Here is a 25,386-nt window from a genome sequence, read left to right on the forward strand (position 1 = left end):
ACCGCCTTCCTGACCTGCAGTCTTCTTCTTGACCTCTCCGCCTCCACCCTACTCCGACCTATCACCTTCACCTTGACCTCTTTCCACCTATCACATTTCCAACGCCCCTCCTCCAAGTCCCTCCTCCCTACCTTTTATCTTCTCCTGCTGAACACTCTCTGCTCATTCCTGAAGAAGGGCATGTGCCCGAAACGTCGAATCTTCTGTTCCCTAGATGCTGCCTGACCTGCTGTGCTGTTCCAGCAATAAAGTTTCAGCTTTGATCTCCAGCGTCTGCAGACCTCACTTTCTCCTCCTTAGAGGAATTTGGGCCAAATACTGGCAAATGGGACTAGATTAGGTTAGGATACCTTGTCAGCATGAATGAGTTGGAAAGAAGGGTCTGTTTCCATGCTGTACATCTCTATGACTCTATGACTCTATATCAGCTGATATAAATCTGAATGGTGTGCTGGATCATTTCAGAGGGCAGTTAAAATTAAGTACATTCCTTTGCATGTGGAGTCATGTGTAGAACAAATTTGATAAGGTGGTAGATACCCTGCTGAAGAGGGTATGAGTGAACCAGTTAGGTTATTATGACAGTACAATGTCAGTGTGTTTAGCATTTCAGACATTAGCCTCTTATTTTCAGTTTTATGTCATTAACTGCATTCTAGTTAATGAACTGCCATGATGGGATTGAAAATCACGTATCCAGATTATTAATCCAGACCTCTGAATTACTCATCCAGTAATGTAATCACTATTCTACCATAGCTACAAACATTATTTTGATGCATCAAAAATTAACATCATGTGATTAGTTTTACACGATATCCAAACATGGGATTCTTTGCATCAGAATATTTTCTAAACATACTTTTCTGCTTTTATGTAAAATGCTAAATTCTATTGCATAAGATCCAGAAATGTTCTGATAGTTGTGACTGTTAACACCATTACAGACTAATTAATGGAGTCTTTCCAGCATGAAAAAAGTAACTTGTTTCTGTAGATTTCAGCTGAAAGGATTAAATTGGCAATTGAATTACATCGTGATAACACCGATTCAAACTGTCACTACAAGCCCAAATTTTCAGAAAATAGTTTGGGAAGGAAATAGAGGAATATAGACTAGAACAATATAGCAATGCTGCAAAACAGTTTTTCATACTCAGTGGACTTCCCTCAGCAACCGATACAGAGTCATTGCAACAGCACTTACAAAACAGACTGGGGCTGTTTTCCCTGGAGCGTCGGAGGCTGAGGGGTGACCTTATAGAGGTTTATAAAATCATGAGGGACATGGATAGAGTAAATAGACAAAGTCTTTTCCTGGGGTGGGGGAGGCCAGAACTAGAGGACATAGGTTTAGGGTGAGCGGGGAAAGATTAAAAAGGGTACTAAGGGATAACATTTTCACACAGAAAATATGGAGTGCATATATGGAATGATCTGCCAGAGGAAGTGATGGTACAATTACAACAGTTAAAAGGTATCTGAATGGATATATTAATACGAAGGATTTAGAGGGATATGGGCCAAGTGCTGGCAAATGGGACTAGATTAATTTAGGATATCTTGTGGGCATGGACGAGTTGGACCGAAGGGACTGTTTCTATGCTGTACATCTTTATGAGTAGGTTTCCTCGTAAACGTTCCACAGGCACCATTATAATTGAAGCATATTATTGTTTAAAGTACCTAATTTTCCATGGGAAAAGGAAAATAGTCTGTGTTTTCTAAATAATACTCTAAACAGTCTATAAAATGTTTGTTAATAGTTAAAGATCAACCACTTACATTGTGTATGGAACTGATCCATGGAATGACACTTCTGGCCATCCAATGTACAGCATAATTTTCATGCAGGTCGTTCAGTAAGCCTTGAAAAATGTCTAAAATTCAGTCTCACCAGTGCTTTGTTTCCTAAAACAGCCTTAGCAACCACAAAGACAAGAACTCATAAGGGGAAAATACTTTGCTGCTTCCTCTGTCATGTTTATACTCCTGAAGCAGTAAACCAAAGTTGCCTTTTTTTTCCCAGCAGCCCTTTTCAAAGATCACTGCATATCCCAAACTCCATGGAAACCAGCACCACACTGACAACTGATTAACCTAAAGCAGCTCCACCGCAAGGCCATACAGAATCACCATCTGCCACTGAAACTGTAAGAGTTGCTTCCCTAAAGCTCTCAAACATATGCAAAGTAACAAAACCTGTAACATTTAAACACTGAAAACTGTACAATACCTACTGTCATCCATATTGTACAAATCAACTGTGAATTTTAAGTGTTGATTATACTTGCAAAATAAATGGAATAATAGAAATTATTAGATATTTTTCCTTTGATTAACTAACATTTTATCAAGTGTAGTCCTCTCCTTGATCAAGCATTCAATCAACAAAAGACTAAGACCTTCAAATGTTGATTGACCACTTGTCCTCACAACAGTTTCTGTTTTTATTACAGACATTGCAACATTTACAATTTTCATCTTATGTGTCAGGTTCTTCCTGAGTTGGATTATTGATATGATGATCATATCTATATCTGACATCTGCAATCAGTGTAGTAACACTAGCTGTGGGTCTTCCTACTGCAAATCGGGCCAACAAGTTATACCATCAGTTAGCTGCACATTTTGAACTATAAATGTAGAGCTTGTCCTTCTTTTGTGGATTTTTCAAATAAAAGCAATAAAGTTTTAACACAGCTGATAATAATTATAAGGTAGCTGGATTTATACAACGCTTCCTAACCTTGTCGTTTGTAAGCTACATGGGTCATTTTCTTAAGTGGAATGTTTTTGTTCTATAGTATAAATGCAATGTTGTATCCACTGTAACTTGGCTAGAAAATGAATGTGGGGGTTGAAAAGGGAGGCACTGGAATAAATGTATCCTTATTTACTGGGTTTTACATTTGAAACCGCACTTTTAAGACATTGCACATGTGCATCTTATTGACATAAGTTGTTAAGTCAATGTTACGGCAATTTCTAAAATCTGTTACTGCAATTATAAGACTATTCAAATTTTGTAATTTGGTACAATTAAAATTCGAAGACTTACTAACAAAGTAGATAACTTACCTTTCATGAAACTGTTTTAAAGCGATTTTCTTAATTAAATCATTTATTTAAGATTTTATTAAACATGATCTTAATTATATGGGATTAAATTATAGACTGGAAAAAAATGTGTTAATGTTACACTAATTTGAAGTCCATTTTGCTTTCTTTGATTAGCTCAGTATGTAACATATTTTCACTTTGACACCGACATGAAGCCTCTCCATTTCCAAATAAGAGACAGGAAACTACTAAATAACTTCAAATTTGAAACTGAAATTGACGCTTAATCGACCTGGCAACATTTAATGCACTAAGAAATTCAAAATAATGGATGCTATTAAGAAAAAGAAATTAACGCTGCAAGAATGATTACAGTAAATACTTAATGCCCTTGTTCTTTAATTCATATATTCCACATTGTAATGAATGAAAACATTTAGAAAAATGTTGCTTTTACCAGATTCCTAATGACATTTATAATGTGAGGGAGTATTGGAAGATACTTTACTTCTGAACACTGTCCCCGAGCAGTAAACTGATTGTTCTCTTTGAATCAGGTAAAGATTTCAAAGCTTGTATATGCCAACTTTCATTTGAGTTCATAAACTTGATCTTATATGTGGAAGAGATGATCAAGGATGGAGGGCATATAAATACTGTTAGGAGCACTTAACACAGTAACCTCTGATTGGCCAACTTTTCATTCTGATCACTTGTAGAATGAGGGCAGTAATAGATATTTCCCTTTTGCACGAAGTAATAAGAGCTGCAGTTATCGCTTGTAGCCTCCAGCAAATGGCAAAAGGAAATTAGAAAAGTCCAATGAAGCTGAGAAGTAATTAATCATTATACAGTGCAGCCTGTCAAAATATAGGGTCTTTCAGCTGATAATGCTGCCCAGCACAATTTAGGCTCATAGAAATTACATTATTTTCCTCTGGCAAAACAAAAAAGACCCAGTTAGCACAACTGCTGCCAACTATTTTATTTATATCTGTCCACTCATTGTGAAAAACGCATCAAATGTTTATTCTTGCTTATTCTCTGATATTTTCCAAACCATAGCTTGTTATAAAAACATCCCCTTAACCTCAAACTGAGCAAAAAGTTGAAATAGAAATGAACATTTCATTATTCACATACTTTCCTTCGGTAAGAAATGTTCAAAACAAGGAATATTCATTTAGTTATCATAAAGACAATTGGTTTCTCAGTGAAATGTATTCTATAAACTAAAATGTTTGAGTGTAACTTTCCTCCTTTATCTAATTAGCAACTGACAACTATTGGTGTTAACTATTATGCTACTTAATACGTAAAGGTTAAATATGCAGTAAAATATGTTGAGATTTTTACTTTTAATATTAACATCAATTCACATAATTTGTTTGCATACTGTCTAAAAGCTAAACAATTGGGGTGAGTTTAAAAACCCTCCTCTGATACCAAGGCTAGGGTGAGCAAACATTGCACTTACACATTGAAATGGAAGATGAAAGGCAGCCATCTGCCCTTTAGTGGTTAGAAACCCTTATCTACTAACTAGAGTCTTTACTGATTTGCAAAAGCATAAGTGAACTGCACCAAGCGGCATGTTCAAAGTGTTTTTTTTAAGATAAATGTAATCAAAATGTCTGTCCCTTAAATTATTTGGACAAATATGATATCTTCGTGATCCCGACACCTGCAGCCCTCATCAAACAATAATTTAAAATAGACCTTATCTGTTCATTTGATTATAACATTAAAGGGGTACTGTCTTCATGAAAAATGGTTTGAAAAGCCTCTTTTCATTTGTATACAAACAAGTAGCCCAGTAAATCACACTGGAAAGCCTTAATGCATCATTTTTGTCTGATATTAAATGGAGACACAGCTTTTCTTTTTCCTTTACCTGAAGATGATGTTTCTATAACAAATCTTCAGAATAATCTTTTTATTCAGTTTAGTTTTGTTGCAGATAATTCACGATAAACATTTTGCTACCAATATTGTTTCTCTTCAACTTCAGTGTTAACAATTCATGACTATTTATATTCCTTATAAAAATACTTGCCAACTTCACAGCAGAGCAATGCCAGTGTTTTCAGATTATTAATGGGATTGAGGATAAATTTGATACTAAAATGGTGACACATCAACCTCACACACTGTAAGTAGCCATGGAAATGTAGCTTTTGGCACCCCCAAGTTCATTCAAGTTTCGGAGCTGAGATTCTTAGACCTGAGCTGTGCAATCACGCACAAGTACCTAGAATTTGACTTTTGACTGTAGGAGATATAAAAAATATATAACCTACATTTGTGAACCATAATTTATTATGTCAATGTAAAATTCATTAACCATACTTATTAAATTAATGTATCCATTGCAGGAATTACCAGATCTGCATCAAATTGATAGTATCAACACAAGGCTGAAGTATCATTTCTCTAATTAGTATTATGCATGCAAAAATCTTGGTACCGAAATAAATAATTTCTTTATATTTATTTGTGAGGCTTATTCATTTCAGCCAGTGATTTAATGTCCTTTACAACTAATATCAAATACATTTTTAAAATAGCTTTGAAATGCATTGTTTATGAGCATTTTGGAGTAAATTTCAACCACACACTTCAACTCGCTGAATTTTTATTCTGTGTGTCTTACCTTTTACGATGCAAAGGCTGGATCCTGGAGCAAAAGGTCGGTCAAAGCAGCTGTGTTTCCCACAGCAGCAAAGCGAATCCAATCATGTTCCAGTGGATCAAGCTGTAAGCATTGGAAAAGGGATAGGGATTGGAAGTATGAAGTTTAAAGATTTAAGAATAGTTGGTAGGTGACAAGAGTTAAGCCACTTAAAGATCAATGAAGAAAAAAAGATGTAAGCAGAATGCCAGCAAGAATGACAACAGCAGATAAAGAGGTAGGGGATGAGGATAATAGATGTTTTTAAAGACTGAATTTAATTGTTTTCAACTAAATAATTCCCTTACGTCTTAGAAGATGGATGTTAAAAACTGCATAACAGAAGGTTAAGCCTACAACAGACACAGGTTATAAAATACAACATGATCAAAGCCAAAATTTTGAGACGTATATGTTCACAAATGATGATAAATCAGTCCCAGAAGAACTGTAAGAAACATACAAATGTAACTACAAGAGAGAGAAAGTCAAGGGTTGAAAAAAGGAGAGGGAAGAAAAGAGTGGAAACAAATGTTGAAGTTAATTTTAATGATCCGGTGCACAGGTCAAATGATTTAGACTCACAGAAGAAAATCAGACAATAATATAGAAAAACTCTGCAGTAACTGGAATAAGGAGGCAATTGTTGGTTTGACAGCAGGGAATTGCTGTGATAATTTGATCTGTGCTCTGTTAATAAATCACTGCACCATTTCTTCTAGTTTAGTATCTGTTTATGCTTCTACAAATTGAAACCCCACTGGCTATGCACTGCAGAACAACATTCAGTGCAATAACACATAGGCTTGTCGATTAGTTCAAGGTGGAGAAAGATTAGTCGACCGTCCCAAATCTACAGTTACTCCTTCATATTTTGTCTTTCCCTGCTGAGGTAAAGGGTCTCAGACATATGTAAGTAATAAACTAACAGGCCTCCATCTCCTAGGGGTTGACTCAAAGGAATGCAGAACAGACCTATAAAAATATAATGGACAGCAAGGTAGAGCAGCCTAATAGCAACACAAAACCACATCTGTACAGCTATGTGGGGATGCAACACCAGGATGCCCGTAAGTTTTGAGATGTAATAGTGCCCTTTTGCGACCCTGAAACATACTGTTAGAGCTACGACTTGCCAATGTATAGAACTGACAAGAGATCAAAAGCTTGATAAATTGAGGAAGGGGAGATGTTTGACCTGATACAACACATCCTACAAGAAACCAGGCTCTTAAAGCAATAAAGAAAGTAATAAATAATCATGTTTAGGAACAAATATTAAAGGTACACATGCATAACCCATGGCAGTTTCTACTTGTATTTTACCATGAAATTGTTCAAATCAGTTGCAAAGCAGCTGACCGTTTTAGTTTATAAACACTTAGTTGCCTTCTTAATGGATTTAAATGCCTTATTCTCAGCTCAGAGCAGAAAAACTTCTTCAATCATAGGGATCCATACAATCACTTTCACTGCATAGAGCTTTAACTGTAAAATATTGAACACACAGGTATTCCAATTACACCAGCCACATTTTCTAAAGATTCTTCTAAAAAAGATTTGCATCTTTCAGCCTCTCCTATTCCTTTGTGGAATGTTCTACACAGTCCATGGAACTAGTTAAGTGATGCTGATTTGAACTAATCTCGCGCATGCAGTGCTGACATCTAAAAGTGCTTTTTTTTACAAATATGATGAAAGGGCACTTGAGAACATATCTATGAAGCTACTTAGCTGGTTTTGAGGGGCCTTTCTGCTACCTAAAGAGTTACTACACTAAATGAAATATGAATGCAAAAGAATCCTTTTGTTTTACAGTTTATGTTTGTCTAAAAATACCTTAATACAAAAATAATCATGAACATATCAATATCAGTTCATTAAAAAAAATCAAGAAATAAAGAGAACCAACAATTCAAAAGGCGAGATGTAAAAATCAAATGTCTGCTGGGAGGAGAGCTCTTTGTTCTGTACCCCCATTAGCACATCCATGAAATAAACACTGACAACATGTTGCTCAATCAACAAACAGAACATGATTGATGGTGACAATATGTGGCAAGAATTGGGAAAAAAAACTGTCTCTCTTTAAAACGCTCTTCCACGTGCAGAAATACAAGTAGGGAAACTTTCAACTATGGAATGTGTGTCCCAATCCGGTATTAATTCTCCCATCCCTTTAAGGATCATTTCTCTTCAAATCTGCCTTCCTCTAAATTGGATAGTTGCCCCATCTTACTGCCGACAGCATTCTTCCCCATATCAGGAAACTGAATCCAAAGACGCTTTCACACACTAATGATGATAAATAGTGAAATTTTGAATTATATTACAAGGTCACTTTTTTCATCAGTGTTTCACTGTGAGATCAGTTTTCATAGGAGAAAGCACACAAAATTGAGTGAGCGATTTTATGTCATTAACAACCCAGAGAAGTCTCAAGGCTATCATTGTTCCTGTACTCGATTTGTTGAATGATAAAGAACTGTTAATGAAAATTAAGCACACAAACACATCAATCCTGTCTGAGCCAAGAAAATCCTCAGGCAATTCTTTATGAATATATGTTTCTGGTTATTTACAAGTCAAAAAAAATTGAACAGGTAGAGAACAAAATTACTTTACAATTTTTAGATCTTTATTCTGAATTGTTGATTGTTTTAATTTATTTTGTAATCCATTATGACGTTCTCTGCTACTTACAAATTATATTCATTTCTACACTCATGCCTAAAAAAATCATTGACATAATTTTGTTTATGTCTCAGGAACATAACAGACAAATCAAGCAAAAAAGAGCTTTGTATGAACTGACATAGAAAAACAAGTATTAGTCATTATTGGGAAACATTATTATAGAATTGCAAAAATTAGGGCTAATCTGCACTCAAATGAAAAATCTCATTCATTTGGTTTTAGAAGGAAAAGCTATGATTGCATTTTGAATGTAATGCTTTAACATTCAATTGCATTGTAGGACTAAATTGGTATTTGCAAATAGAATCCTCTGAAGTCTCAATATATTTTACTATACATTTAATTTATAGAGAAATAATACTGTACAAGTTTGCAATTGTCCAAACTTCATGTAGCTTTGGGAGAAAAAGTACAATAGTACTAAAGTACTATGCTTTTGAATTTGAATAAGAATGACAATCAACTAGTCGAAACACTGACATGAAATTGTTTATGCCAAAAGGTGTGTAATTTCTGGTCTTATAAAAAGTTGCTTGTTTTGATTGAATTAATTATCATATTTATATGAGTTTTTGGTTTTATGAGACTTTATCAAATCACAAATTAATACCTGTGGTGTATCCTTAGCTCTGATCTAATTGATTAGAATGAAAATCTTATGTTTGATTTCACCTTATGGAAACAGGCAGACAGTTCTGAAAGAATATAAAATAAAATCTTTCTACATTCCTTGTATAATGTTTTTTCTTTGGACTCTGAAACTGCATTCTAAGCTACACAGTTATCTTAGTATACACCACAAACACATTTTTCTGCTTTTATCAAAACAGGAAAAATAGATATAATAAATTATAATCAAGCAGCTGAGGGTATTTTTTAATTTGGTTCTCAAGAAGTAGGAGTAATAAGTTCAGAAAATAGTCCAAGACAATCTGTGTTAAAGTTGCCTGTTACAGGGAACTACTGTAACTCCTGCTGTGTTTTATTAGGCAAATGTAAAATTAACAACAGTGGAGAGCCATAATAGTTGGTTAGGTTGGTTCCAACACAAATTTCCAATTTGAGGTCAGGTGGATACTCAATAAAATTTTATTGCTGAGGTCATAAGAAATGCGGTGGATACTGCAAGTAAACTTGCTTTTTAAAAATATCTGCTTTGATATGAACACACAAGATTGTACAAGCCTTGATAAATTATGAGTAATTACTAAGAAACTATAAGGTGCATATATATTTCAACATAAAACATGTTTGAAACCCATTGACTAATTACTTCATATTTTGGAATTAGGTTTAAACTTTTAAACTATGAAATTGAATCTCTGAAGGATATCTCTTAGTTGTGCTAATTTTGAGAAAAATATAAAGGTTTGCTTTTCACTATGAGACAGGTTGTTTGGAAATGCTATGCAGTTGACGATAATGGTGTGCACAAGTTTTAAATGATTCTTCTCTTTGAAATGCTTACATACATTATGCTGCAGCTCTGCAATATTTTCAACTTTTTCTTTGCTTAATCCTAAAGGTGCTTGAGAGCAGAGAAAGAGGCAATTTGGTTATACTGTCAGGAATTAGCTTTATTTTTCCACATTAGAGAGTGTTTAGAGTTTTGTTATGCAGCTTGCTCCTCAGGCCCAGAGATAATGCCATTAGAGCCATTTTGCAGGCAGCAGGGTCCTGTATATGAGGCCCTGATTTAAGTAGCTTCATGCTGTGTGAGTGTCAAAGTTCTTGCCTGTTTTTAGGTGACATCATAAGAATTTAGCTACACAGTATGGCCTAAGAGGAATCATCAATGACTCCATTAAAATCACTAATAATCTTTATTTCTGAACAAACTGGCCACTTTGTTTGCAAATACATGTGTTACTTAGTTTTTGCTTCATTTTGCATTAAACAAAAAAAAACTTTCTGTGATCCTACTCTACTCTCTGGATCATCATCAAATTTGGTTATGCTTCATATCTTCAACAACCAGTGGACATTACCCTGATAAAGGTTACTACTATCAGGTTGGAAGGTCTGCTAACACAGAACAGAAACTGTCTGAAAAACACTAAAAAGAAGTGTTCCTCTGTTGGTATAATTCCGAAGCAACAATGAATTCCAAGAATAAGGCCATAATGGAAATTTACCACAGCACATTAGGAAAAACAGCTTGTAATTTGATACTTAAATAACATCTTAATGGTCATTTCTTTTATGGTATGAGTTCAAGATTTCGAGTAGAATCCATATGCAGTTTAGAGGTATTCCAGACCAGCAGTGGACACCAGTTTAATTTATTGTGTTATGGTGCAACTTGTATGAAGCAATTAGAATACTTTTTGCAGCTAAAGCCCATCAACAAAGGAAAAGTGTTGATTTCACATTTCTAGCAACTATTTTAAAGCTACTCAATGGATAAACATCTAATTCTATCCATTCACAAGTGTTAAAAGCTAATGTATTTGCTACTTAATAGGTTGCCAACTACAAGATATGCTTAGCATGCGGCTTGTTGCTGAGTATTAATAAAAGTCACATACATAATTCAGAGACCCAAAACACATGTAAGCATCGGAAGCTGGGAATCCTCTGTTGTCATTCCAGAAGTCACAACTTCCTTACAGTATAAACTAAAGAGCAGACAGTCTGAATAGACCCCCTAACAATCTTGTTTGTGTAAGCAATCTGACCATCCTGATCATTCTTCCTATCTCAACCCTTCACAGTAAAGGCTTCTATTCTTGATGCAGCCTTTCAAACCATCAGCTTTATTCTTGGAGAAAGCACCACTTTTGTGCTGTTAGTTGTGTTAAAAGGCAGATTTGTATTGGTTCCTGTAGACTCTTAAGGAGTGAAGTAATGAAAACTCCCCACCCTATGGATACCAATGTTTATTGAAAGATAAAATGTGAAGAGCTGCTGTGGGTCTCTAACAGAAGGTCTTTGTCCCTCAAATGCAAATGAATTGGAGGGAAAAAATAAGCTCAGACAATGAGCAGCATGAAGAATCCATAGAGACTAGACAGCCCTTTAACCGACTGTGGTTATATTGTTTGGCCATGTTTCTTACATTCTTTCTAGTATACAAAATACTTCACGTTGACAACAGCTGCATATTGTAAACCTTCTATTTATTTATTAGGCATTTAATTTAAGGCATTATTTAAATTCTGTCAGTTGTCACAGTCTTTATTCTTCAATACTGAAACTGTGTGTTTTTGGACTCAATATTTAGAAATTTCACACCTTTGATCAGTAGAAAAAGTCTGAAAGTGAAGCATAGTTAAGAACTAAAAGAAAGGTGCACTTGTAGGGATATACAGGAATAAAAGACAACTGTTAAATCAGTTTACAACTACTGAAAAATACTGAAGTCAAATGCTAATTTAAAACTTAAACTCGGGCATTTTGGATTTGAAGTATGATCTACATTTGTTCTTCTCTATATAAATAAAATTATATATTGCTACATATATTTGATATATTGTTATATCAAAAAAACACTACTGAGTTTTCACATTTGCTTTTGGATTTGTGGATGAAGTACCATATGAAATCAAATGAGTTACTTGGAGTCAGCAATGGCAGATGCACCTTTGAATCTTAACAACTGTTCACTGATCATGGACTGACACTGATAGTAATTTTTGAACAGTAAAGGAATTAAGGGTTGTGGTCATTAGGCGGGAAAGTGGAGCTTAGTCCAAAAAAAGATCAGCCATGATCTTACTGAATGGCGCAACAAGCTTGAGGGGCCAAGGATGGCCTATTCCTGCTCCTAGTTCTTATGTTTTCATGTTCTTATATTCTTATAAATGTTTGTGAGCAATTGTTTACTCTGAAACAGGACAATCTGTAAAATTCTACTGGCTGATCTCAGGCTGAGTCAAATGTCATTCCTGATGAAGAGCTTATGCTTGAAACATCAACTCTCCTGCTCCTCGGTTGCTGCCTGACCGGCTGTGCTTTTCCAGCACTACACGTTTTGACTCTGATCTCTAGCATCTGCAGTCCTCACTTTCTCCTACCTGATCTCAGGCTGAGTCATGCTGCCTCCTGATACATTCTTCTGACCTACATTGTCTTCCCATTTTCCGATACATTAAATTTCAATTTCTTGTCTTCATCCAAAGGGCACCACGCCCCATATAGTATTGCCCCACTTTTCTTGGCAAACTGCAACGGTTTTATACATAGATTTTTTTCATTCCCTGAAGTATATTCCTCCGCCCATAGCCCCATTAGCCCTGATCTATGGCACTCCCTCCTTAAATATTCCTGAATCTACCTACAATTTTCAAAACCTTTGTCAAAATCCATTTCTTTAACAAAGCTTTCAGTCATACTCTATTCCCTTGGTGGGACATCCATTACTCTTATGCCTAGTATTGAAACAGTTTGAGAAAAGCAAGGTTAGTGGAACTCTATAAATGCAAACTGCTGTTATAAGCAGTGATTTCATGGAAAGAGTATACTAAAAATCTAAAAATATATGTATATCTGACCTAGATATTATTTTGAAACTGTCAAAGGGATATATATGTCATTGACTTTATTGTATAAGTGTTTCAGTTTGTTGCACTCCTACTTTGTGAACTATACTATAAAGACATCAGATAAAATGACATAAAGTACTGACTGTGCACCAAATCATTACAGAAAATGATGTTCAATATACCGAAACATCTTCTGTGAGAAAGTATCTAAGTGCTTGTTGAGACTACAGGAACCAAAGGTCATAACTATGCTACAAATGAGGTCTCAAACTGAAAATACAGCAAATTACTCATGAGAGATGATGCAGTCCTCAGTCTTCATATGCTTTTGTTTGCAAACACCATTAAACCACCAAATGATAGAGACAATGTACACTGAATGCTTCATCCTTTATGCTCATGATGACAGTCCATTTTTACAGATTTATACAGCACTCTTACGACCCTTCTAGGTTCTCACCTTATTTTTCTTTAAATTGAAGGTGCAATAGTGAATGCAATAAGGATGAAAGAAGACCAAATCAAACAAAGGGGGGGGGGGGGCAAGTTTTCTTTAAAAATTAAGTGTCTGAACAACGTACACTGTTATTACATGCAAAATGGCCAGCAATTGTGGCAAAGATGAAATCGTTTCAACTGTGAATCACCATGAGTTGGCGGACCATTTATGTTGTACTCCGCCATTAGCTTTGTGAAGACGAGAACTTGTGGTTAACCTCCCCATGATTTTCATTACCCATTAAACAAGCCATACAACATTACATCTAATAACAGTGCAAGAAACAGTTATCATGTTGTTAAAAGGGTAATGATCGCCAATCAATCCCTCATGTTCAGGTTTGTGAATTGTTTCAGGAGAATTTTACCATGTCAATTTTTACTTTTTCAAACACTTTCTTAAACCAACCATATGTCTCTCTCTTGCTCTCTTTATTTCTCTTTTGCATTTAACGTTAAATTCATCATCTCTAATCCACACCACTTCTCAGTCCCTCCCGAATTTATTTGCAAACTTTTTAATCTTCTTGAAACTATTTTGTGTCCCCATCTCTATTTCTGCCACCCAGAGACAGATAAAATTTAGATCAATGTTTCAAAATATACCACAGTTTGGAGTTTACCCCTGTTTCTTCCCAACAACAGTGCCCATGAGCACTGAATGTGCTTAGCACAAATTTCTGAAAATCTAAGTCTGTTACTCATGAAGGATTTGCGGAGTCAGAGATTTGAATTATGAAGGAAAGTTCATGCTGAGGGTGTATGAGCATGTTTACATACCAAAATATTTTTCTCAGAAAATAGCCTTGATCAATGTTCATCTAACTGTTAAATTCACATCGATTGTTTTATGAATGTGCTGTCCATCCATCTCCTCCTAAAATACCAGTCCATCTCCAATATCCTCTCTCTAAATTTCTTGAATGCATTGTCACCTCAAATCCATGTCAATCTTGTTAAATATCCTGGTTGAATCTTTCCAATTAGGTTTCTACCTTGCCACTCACAGAAAGATACATAAACAAAGTCAGGAATTTTATAATTTGTAAGTTTGGTGATTCATCTCTCCTCTTTATAAAACTTTTTTCAGTTTTTGATACAATTAACTGACTGCATCATCCTTCTCGAATATTTTGTAAATCTTTTCTTTCTAAAGCCACAGATACCCAATGTGGGAAGTTGAGAATTTGTAAGGATTGTTAAGGTAGTTTATTACATTTATTAAGAAGCAACAACTTAGATATGACACTTAGGTAAACAGACAGGAATAGTTAATGACCCCTAATCATTGACAATGGTTGATTGGTCCCAGAGAATAAATGAATGGTTGGCACAATATGTGCCAAGAGGACCAGTTCCAAAACCGTACTCCCAGGAGGACCAGTTCCAAAACCGTACAACCCAGATGGCCTCCTTCTTCAAGGACCGCAATTTCCCGCCAGACGTAGTCGACGATGCCTTCCACCGCATCTCTTCCACTTCCTGCTCCTCCGCCCTTGAGCCCCGCCTCTCCAACCGCCACCAGGACAGAACCCCACTGGTCCTCACCTACCACCCCACCAACCTCCATGTACAACGTATCATCCACCGTCATTTCCGTCACCTCCAAACGGACCCCACCACCAGTGATATATTTCCCTCCCCTCCCCTATCAGCGTTCCGAAAAGACCACTCCCTCCGTGACTCCCTCGTCAGGCCCACACCCCCCACCAACCCAACCTCCACTCCCGGCACCTTCTCCTGCAACTGCAAGAAATGCAAAACTTGCGCCCACACCTCCCCCCTTACTTCCCTCCAAGGCCCCAAGGGACACTTCCATATCTGCCACAAATTCACCTGCACCTTCACACACATCATCTATTGCATCCGCTGCACCCGATGTGGCCTCCTCTATATTGGGGAGACAGGCCGCCTACTTGCGGAACGTTTCAGAGAACACCTCTGGGACACCCGGACCAACCAACCCAACCACCCCGTAGCCCAACACTTCAACTCCCCCTCCCACTCCACCAAGGACATGCAGGTCCTTGGACTCCTCCATCGCCAGACCATGGCAACACGACGGTTGGGAACCCTCCAACCACAAGGGATGAACTCAGATTTCTCCAGTTTCCTCATTTCCCCTCCCCCCACCTTGTCTCAGTCAAATCCCTCGAACTCAGCACTGCCTTCCTGACCTCTCCACCCCCACCCCACTCCGGCATATCACCCTCACCTTGACCTCCCTCCACCTATCGCATTTCCAAAGCCCCTCCCCCAAGGTCCCCCCCCTTCCTTTTATCTTAGCCTGCTGGACTCACTTTCCTCATTCCAGAAGAAGGGCTTATGCCCGAAACATCGGTTCTCCTGTTCCTTGGATGCTGCCTGACCTGCTGCGCTTTTCCAGCAACACATTTTCAGCTCTGATCTCCAGCATCTGCAGCCCTCACTTTCTCTCACAATATGTGTCATGGTAGCTTGTTTTAATGTTATCGGCTCTCAAGCCAAAATGTTAGAGATTTCTCCCCACACCTGCACCAATCTTCCTCCATCTTCCCTGGCCTTTTTCCAACCAAAGATAGCTGCCAGATGGTCATTTAATATACTTTATTTCTAGGGACTCACTGTTTACCTTAGGAGCTGATAGTTTACCCTTATGTTTGAACTTTTCTAACTAATGATTACTGAAGGTATTCGGATGGTCACCTTTTTTTCCTCATTCATGCATGGAATGTGGGCGCGGCTGGCTGGGCCAGCATTTATTGCCTATCGCTTATTGCCCTTCAGAAGGTGATAGCAAGCTAGCTTCTTGAACCACTGCAGTCCATGTGCTGTAGGTCGACCCAACATACTGTTTGGGAGGGAATTCCAGGACTTTAACCCAGCAACAGTGAAGGAACAACAATAGATTTCCAAGTCAGGATGGTGAGTGGCTTGGAGGGGAGCTTGCATGTATCTGTTGCCCCTGATCTTTTATATGATAGTGGTTGTGGGTTTGGAAGGAGCCGCCTCAGAATCTTTACCAAATGTCAGTGGTGCAGCTTGTAGCTGGTACATATTGCTGCTACTGAGCATCAGTGGAGAGTACACTTGTGGGTATTGTGCCAATCAAGCAGGCTGCTTTAACAAAACCAGAAATGAGGAAGTTGGAACAAATGGGACCTTTAATAAAAAATGCCTTTGAGATTAAGTTTGGAACTCTTACAAATGGTAGGCATAATATAAGGCCATCTCAGCAAAAGAACTGGTAAAAACACATAAACTGTCGCTAGGTTTCTTGGTTCATACTTCCATGTTGATACTCCTAAATTGATAAGGTAGCATGTATATTCATACCTGCAAGTGTTTTGGAAGAGTGACCAAATTATCCTCAGCATACAGTAAATTAAGCATGATCTCAAGTTAAGTGGTGGTCCAGGAAGAGTCCTCCACAATCAACATTTTGGTACATATCATTGACTAGAAATTCAACTGGACTAGCCGTATAAATAAAGTGGCTACAGGAGTAGGGCAGGAGCTAGGAATTCTGCAGCAAGGAATCCCCAAAGGTTGTCCATCATTTACAAGACACAAGTCAGGAGTGTGATGGAATAATCCCCATTTGCTTGGATGAATACAGCTCCAACAACACTCAACCAGAATAAAGCAGCCTGCTTAAATAAAAACTGAAAGAACTGTGATTGCTGTAAATCAGAAACAAAAACAATCAAGCAGGCTGCTTTAACAAAACCAGAAATTGCTGGAAAAGCTCAGCAGGTTTGGCAGCATCTATGGAGAGAAATCAGGGTTAACGTTTCAGGTCAAAACTGAGGAAGGGTCACCGATCCTAAACATTAACCCTGATTTCTCTCCTCAGATCTGCCAAACCTGCTGAGCTTTTCCAGCAATTTCTGGTTTTGTTAAAGCAGCCTGCTTGATTGTTTTTGTTTCTGATTTACAGCAATCACAGTTCTTTCAGTTTTTATTTAAGCAGGCTGCTTTATTCTGGTTGAGTGTTGTTGGAGCTGTACTCATCCAAGCAAATGGGGATTATTCCATCACACTCCTGACTTGTGTCTTGTAAATGATGGATAACCTTTGGGGATTCCTTGCTGCAGAATTCCTAGCTCCTGCCCTACTCCTGTAGCCACTTTATTTATACGGCTAGTCCAGTTGAATTTCTAGTCAATGATATGTACCAAAATGTTGATTGTGGAGGACTCTTCCTGGACCACCACTTAACTTGAGATCATGCTTAATTTACTGTATGCTGAGGATAATTTGGTCACTCTTCCAAAACACTTGCAGGTATGAATATACATGCTACCTTATCAATTTAGGAATATCAACATGGAAGTATGAACCAAGAAACCTAGCGACAGTTTATGTGTTTTTACCAGTTCTTTTGCTGAGATGGCCTTATATTATGCCTACCATTTGTCAGAGTTCCAAACTTAAGCTCAAAGGCATTTTTTATTAAAGGTCCCATTTGTTCCAACTTCCTCATCTCTTCTTTAAGGTCCAGCTCAGTGGGGCTGTCCTCACTTGATTCTAGTTCCTAACTATCCAATCATAGCCAGACTATCTGCTGCAATGACTTCCTTTTCCTGGCCTCTACACTGTTACCAGTGGGTACTCCAAATATGTATCCTTGGTCCTTGGTTGTTTATCAGCTACATACTGCTCATGGCATCTGATTCCACATATAAACTGAGGAAATCCAGTGCTATATCTCCATTTCTCTTTTGACCCTTGCTGTGTTGTTAACCTGCTTGTCCAACTTCAAGTTCTGGGTGAGTGAGCTACAATTTCTTCCAGTTAAGTAGTGGGAATTCTCAATCCCTTGCCACAAACTCTATCATTTGGATTTTATCCCCGTTAATGGCCATTCTTTCAGACTGAAGTCAACTGGCTGGCACCGAACTGAGCTCCATCATCTATATATCACGAAGACCATCTCTAACATTATCTCAACCTACGTGCAGCCTTTTCCACTTTCAGCCTTAATTATTCCAGTGTTTCCGAGGCCAGCCTGCATTCATAAACTCACCTTTCATGAATGACATTCACCCAAAGATGGAGTTTTTATCCTGGTATATTTTACCCCTCTCTGTACTGACCGACAATGGCTCTTCATTCCCTCTTGCCTTCAAATTAGAATCACATATTCATTCAATTTCCCCATCTCTCTTTCTCTCTCTCTTTCTACCTCTATATCTTCAAACTCTACACATTACCCGCATTCTACCCCAAAAAACAAAAAATGCATGGAATCTATTTTAGAAACTAGGTTTTAGCATGGTACAGAAAAGTGGGAGTTACTTCTGCTTGGGGGCAAGTTAAGTTGCCTCACACGAGTATGTTCTTCTCAACTCATTGTATATTCCTCCATGAGTGGAACACCAAATCTTATATAGGCAGCCAGGAAGCTCAGAAGGCCTTGGGGTACTGGCCTCTACCTTTTGCGCACCATTTTCAAAAGACACCAGGACAGCACTTCATTTTCTGCAAGTTGCCTCACCCACCTCAAAAGATGCCTGACACCAGAAAGAAAGTTGGTCCACGTTTCAGGGATGCCTCCCTCAATATTCCCTTGCAGGCTGTCTGGAGGAGAAGGGGAACACTTTTTCCATGGAACGGCAACAGGAAACCATCCAGACTGAACAGATGTGGCTACAGAGGTCAGTGCTTGTTGTGGTCATTCTCTTTAAACAGACCCCAGGAAGACTCAAGGGTGCAGGTTAACTTCATGTTTATCCAAACAATCTCAGTTTAGACAATTTAAACAGAATTCTGTATAATACCTTGTCCTATCTCTGCCTGACTTTCTTCCACCTCTGTCCCATCCTGGTCTGATGTCTGTGCAATACATAAAGAAAAGCATCAAACTTTATATAAATGTATTGCTTAAATTTCATTCTTTTACAATAAACAGAAATCTCCCACTTCAGGTCTTTCTCTTGTCCTGTCTACAGGAGTCTGTTTATATTCTAATCTGCTCTCAAGCTTGATATAGGCTTTAGAATGTACAAGGTTCCGCTCCATCATTTCTGATGCAGACAATTAGGGCACTAAGATTCATGCCTTATCAAATATGTCTTTATAGTACTTCTGTTAGAATGCCCTTTCATAAAATCTTATTGAATTCTCATTACAGCGGTCATGAGTAGCTAAGGAGAATCTGGATCCAGTGTTGCAAAAGGATGAATGCTCATAAACCAGCTGGGCAGAAACTGTGTGTTGCTGAGGAGCTCTGAGCACATATGCTCTTGATGGTCCCTCAAATCTTAGGGAACCCAGTAAATGAGGCAAATCCAGTGACTCAGGTAACTCGGCTCTCTGGGACCATGTGAACAGATAAATGTGCTTTCCTCAGAAGACCATCTTTTAACTTACAAATTCACTTGTGTTTGGCTGATTCAGAGATTCCTCATGAGATTTGAAAAGAGCCGGTGTCCAGCAAATTCAGCCCTGCTGTAATCTTCTACATCATAACCATAGCCATTTCTTCCCAGCCAAATGGATGTTAATCCAGCAACTCTTGGTGGTTGCATTTCAATATTGAAATCTTAGAATTAAGCATACTCAGGATAATTTTGACCCCATGTCAATAAAATTCAGCTCCTACAAAGCTTCATGTAAACTAATGACACTACCACTATGTTTTTGACTGTGATTAATCCTTCAGCTTGGAGTTCAATGTGTCGGGGACCTGTTGAGATGTTGGTTTTATGAGTAGCTGATTTACCTTGATGTTGCAGTGAATGCTTCATTTCAACATACAATCCTTTACTGTGCACAACCTGCTTTTGGTTTCTGTTTTACTTTACACATATTTGGGCATTTGAGCTAAACAGGCACTCATGGAAATAGACCTTAAGTCCCTCCCATTTCTACTGCACATTTTCAGCAAGGGCATTTTTTTTTCAATTCCTTCACCCTGAATCTTCCCCTTCAAATTATACTCCTCCTACCATCACTGTAGAGGTTCTTCTCTTTTCCTCTGGTGTCCCCACTATCTTGTTTCAATTTTCCCCTATAACTGTGGCCCTATTCACAATTTCCCATGACCTTCCTGATCTTTCCCCTGAGCATACATCCATATGTCAAGTTTTGGCCTTGCACCATCCCTTTTTCAATCCACCTTCCTCACACTCACCAGCTTACCTCATTGTGTTCCCTATTGTCAATCTAGGGAACCCCTCATTGTCTCCCTATTTTCAATATGGGGAACCTCTTTTCCTTGTCACCCATGCCCCTATCATTGTGACTCTCCTCACTGACTCCCAGTTGCCTACTTCAATTTCCCAAGATTCACAAACACATTCTTTAAGTTTAACTCATACCTGTCATACCTTCCATAACTTTTCTATTGAACCTCCCATGCCTGCTCTGCTCAGGTTTGTAGATATCAATCAGTGTGGCTGCCTTACTTGGGCAGTCTGTAAAGCCTGCATCCCATATACTGTTAAGAGCAGAAAGCCACAAAGGCCAATTATGAATTAGATTGTTCATGAGCTGAGTTGAGCTGGTAGTCTGCATCCTCCTCACCATATGAAGTCTACTTTGCTTCAATGTAATCAAGTTTGTGAACAACATTTTTGTCTTTTTCGCCGAACAAGATTGTGCCTATCAGTGTAATTCTAGCAGGCTGTGGTGTTAATAAGTATTCATGGCATTCTAAGAGCTCCAGGTGGACCTCAAAGATTTCATGCTATGTGTTCTTCCAACCCTGGCCCCTTGTTCATCCTCTACTTACTTTACAAATTATTGGCAGCCATATTTCAGTTACCTAAAGCCTCAGGTCTGGAATTCACTTTCTAAATCTCTGTCTGTCCACTTCTCTCTGTCCTCCTGAAAACCTTTTCTTGTTGGCTCATCTTTTACTTGAATTAATATCTTAATAACCCCTCCTTTATTTCAGTGAGACGCTTGGTCAGATTACACTTCTCTGCAGTTTTTGGGATACAAGTCATTATTTTTAAAATATATTCATTGGTCATCATCACAAATCAATAAATACCTGACTTTAAAATAAACCATGTTTTGAAACTGATTTAGTTTTCATCAAATTCTCAACTTCTAAACATGAGGGAGAATGCCAAAACTGCCTGGTGCACACTGTGGCCTAGTGGTATTTTAGCTAGGCTATTAACCCAGAGATCTAGGTAATGTCCTGGGGACCTGGGTTCAAATTCTGCTACAGATAATGGAGTTTCAATAAAAATCTGAAATTAAGAGTTTAATGATAACTATTAATCCATTATCAATTGTTGAAAAAGCACATCTGGTTGACTAACATCCTTTAGGGAAGGAAACTGCTACCCTTACTTGCTCTGGCTTACATGTGACCCATAGCAATGTGGTTGACTCTTAAACTGCTCGCTGTGCAATTAGAGATAGGCAACAAATGCTGGCCCAGCCGTAGTGATGTCCTCATCCCATGAATGAATTTTTTCAAAGTTCATAAGAATTTATGGGTGGCACGGTGGCTCGCACTGCTGCCTCACAGTGCCAGAGACCTGGGTTCAATTCCCGCCTCAGGCGACTGACTGTGTAGAGTTTGCACATTCCCCCGTGTCTGCGTGGGTTCCCTCCGGGTGCTCCGGTTTCCTCCCACAGTCCAAAAATGTGCACGTGAGGTGAATTAACCATACTAAATTGCCCGTAGTGTTAGGTGAAGGGATAAATGTAGGGGAATGGGCCTGGGTGGGTTGTGCTTCGGTGGGTCGGTGTGGACTTGTTGGGCCGAAAGGCCTGTTTCCACACTGTAAGTAATCTAAGTAAAAACACTTTTCAGACGTTTATTGGGTTTGACCAATATATACATTCAGGAAATATGTTGTTCACAAATAGTCAAATATTCTCATCCATCAATGCTTTCAAAATATGGAAAAATGAATGAAAATAATTTTGTAAAACTTTAGGGTGTGCTTTCACAGCCCAGGCAGGCACAATGCCCAAGACATCAATATCAGAGATGCTGTTTCTTGCATCAATGTTTAGGGTCATCAGTAACACTGACCAATTCAAAACTATTTCAACAACTGTGGAACAATCAAAATGCCTTCTTTTTCAAAGGTTTCTCACGTGCAGAGACTTAAATGTTATGTGAACTTACTCTGCCAGCCTGGTATCAAAGTTGAGAATTGTAGCTTTTATAGAGCCAGGTGGAGCAGTGAGCTGAGTGGCGAGTGGTCCTTGAGCAGGTCAGCGAGCCAGGGAGAGGCAGTGAGCCAAACGGGTAGCAGGGTGGCAAGACAAGTGCCAAAGTGTAGCTGGCTGGTGAATCAAGCACCGAGGATCAGGACAGCTAATCAAGTGTTGAGTGGGGCTGGGCAGCGAGTGGCTGTGCAAACATAATGATGATGTCAGTGGCAAAGCACATGCAGTGGGTGCCAACTTCCAGTTCTAGGTATACATCAATGAACACAAGCATCAATTTTCTGTACCAGTGTGGTGGCAGGAGATATACACTTTATAAACTCTCCATCATACAGCAGCAATTGTGTATGTTTAGAGGAATAAATGTCAAGAGACAAAACAGTCAGTTGCAGGTTGTGGAGGTGAGATTTTATGAGAACCATATTAAAGTAGCTAATTATAATTAAGAATAATTTTAGTTGGAAAATGGTAAATTGGAGAAAAGAAAGCTGCATAGTAAACCATAAGGAGCCTGCTGTGTGCTATCTGATCTAATGAGATTTCAGCTCCATAGCAGGCTGTGTTTCAAGTTCTTAAGAGTCTTGTGACCTTAAGTCAAACAATTGAGTCTTGAAAACACAAGAAAAAAGAGTAAGTTCATTAGCTCTATTTCAACAATAACCACTTCTCCAGCCAAGCTTTCAGACACAAGGCTGGCTTCCTTTTAAGTAATTGATGTAGACTTACTTTTGCGTCCAGGCTAGACAACTTCTCAAACGTCAGTCAGGAAATCAGACCGTCAAAGGAAAATGGTGCATTCCTTTCACCCGGTCTGGGTCAGATCAGAAAAACACTGAATTCATGTTATTTTTGCCAAGTGCTTACATTTTCATGCCCTCCAGTTGCTTAGATAAAGGAAGTGTTTCTTCGACTATGTAAGGGTCTGACATATTTAACTCCAGCTACGTTTCTGACAAAATCTGCTCCTGTCTTTCTGAATTGAGCAAATGAATCTGTGTTTTACAGTTTGAAAGCTGAAAGGGTTATTGAATATCACCCAGGGAGCACAAAGCGAACAAGTTCTCATTGCTTCCTGACCTTGTGTGCATTTCCCCTTGCAAACTGTCTAGGCCTTCAACCTTCATTTCTCATTCTCTCTGTGGTCGCACAGGAAGGACAGCTAAGGCTTTCTGTCCAGGCTAAACAGATCGGGTTTTGTTATAAAGCTTCTTTAACCAGAAACGGAAGGGAATACTGTGAGCAAACTGGAAACTGGCAGAGCTATAACTTTTCATGGTTCACAACTCAATGTCAATATGCAAAAATTCTTCTTATTCCTGGCAGTGCAAATGACATGTGGTGCAGTGTTACACATTTTCCCACAGTTACTCTTATGCAACGTCCAAAGGTCAAAGGAAACAATTTTGGTTTTAAAAATACAAAAGAGGTCACTTTGTGAAGCAGAGCTGGCTCAGTTAAGATAGCAAAAGTATCCATCCAGCTTAAAGAGATTGATTGCCTTTCTGGCATTATACCTCGGATGTACTTCAGAAACAGTCGAAATAGAAACTCCATTGTTCTCAAAGCCTGAATCCTCGCTTTGTTTACTATTTATTGGAACTTCATTTCTCTATCCTCGTGATAAGAATATCTTGTAGGAATATTCTCGACCAAGATTGGCAGAATTCCTTAATTCTTAAATCAGGAATAGATTTGCATAATGAAAGGAGGGATTTTGCACACACACTTTCCTGCCTACTACAGCATACACCTGACACTACCAACTTTTCTGGGATGAAATTAGATTATGCAGGCACACCATGCACTTATCTGCAATATTCTGGAATATTACTTTTGGGTGTGGCATGGGATGTCTGATGTAAATTGTCTGTAAAAGCAAATTGCACGGTAGAGGTTTTGCTGAATTAAAATTTCACCAGCTTAAAATTACTGATGTAATAGATTCAAGCTACACTCCTTAATTTACTGTTGCATTAGAATAACAAACTGCTAACCTGGAAGAACTGAGTTTCAGAAAGGGGGTCTCACATTCCCCAACAGGAAAACTTCATAGAGTGAATAAGGAGCTAGTAGGTCAATATCATTGCAGTTGCTATGATTGAGGAGATCCAACAGCAAATTACACAAATGCTTAGAGATTTTGGAACATCAGCAAGGTAATATTATCCATGATGAACTTACACAAAGTAGATGGGAAAACAGACATGTTAAATAGGATTTCCTTCCACTCAGACAATTGGACAAGTTTTGGAATACTCATTATGAGTTACTACTGTGCAGTACAGCATAGTTCATTTCTGTGACTTACATTAACAACATTTGCCAAATGTACGTCGTTAAAGGGCTTTCCCCAAAAAAGTTACTTCAAACATCATCATGGTTGTGACTGAAAGTATAATGCTCAAGTATTCACATCCATAAGAAGCTGTCAAAATAATACATCCATTTGTGCAATTTCACACAGTTTTATGATTCTGCTTCTCTGCTTGCAGCAAATCAATATATAATGGCAAAAAGTAGAAATAGGCAGTGGCAAAGTGTCTTAGAAAAGATCATTGAAGAAATCACCACCATAGAGGACAGAGAGGAAATTAAACAAGGTGAAGTCAAACTTGTGGCAAGATCAGGTCTAATACTAGTAATGTTGCTTCTATACAGTACATCATACACCATGCATACCACTATCACTGGCAAATACTCAACCACAATCATAGTCGCAGATGCATTCGTTCCTCCCAAGTACTTACTTACATTGACAGGACAATCTTATTATCTTTCCCAAGGGCTCATCAATTTTAACTTCCATCTGCCAATGTTGATTTCGTTCCCACCAGATTTGGTTTCAAGACA

At 38.2% G+C, this 25,386-nt stretch overlaps 1 protein-coding gene and 1 long non-coding RNA gene across 2 annotated transcripts in view; one reads left to right on the plus strand and one right to left on the minus strand.

The window, feature by feature from the left end:
• The window catches only part of LOC148147332 (uncharacterized), a 60,356-nt gene extending 58,150 nt beyond the window's left edge, over positions 1-2,206 (plus strand). The window contains exon 3 of the long non-coding RNA XR_015759958.1: positions 2,033-2,206. This is a non-coding gene — a long non-coding RNA (uncharacterized LOC148147332). The remainder of the gene's footprint in view (positions 1-2,032) is intronic.
• The window catches only part of LOC148147331 (uncharacterized), a 180,408-nt gene that overhangs the window by 88,063 nt on the left and 66,959 nt on the right, over positions 1-25,386 (minus strand). The gene's annotated exons all lie outside the window — the stretch shown is intronic.

This window comes from Chiloscyllium plagiosum, unplaced genomic scaffold, assembly GCF_037043375.1.
Source record: "Chiloscyllium plagiosum isolate Xiang-an unplaced genomic scaffold, Cpla_swu_hap1 HiC_scaffold_17, whole genome shotgun sequence".
Lineage (NCBI taxonomy): Eukaryota > Metazoa > Chordata > Chondrichthyes > Orectolobiformes > Hemiscylliidae > Chiloscyllium > Chiloscyllium plagiosum.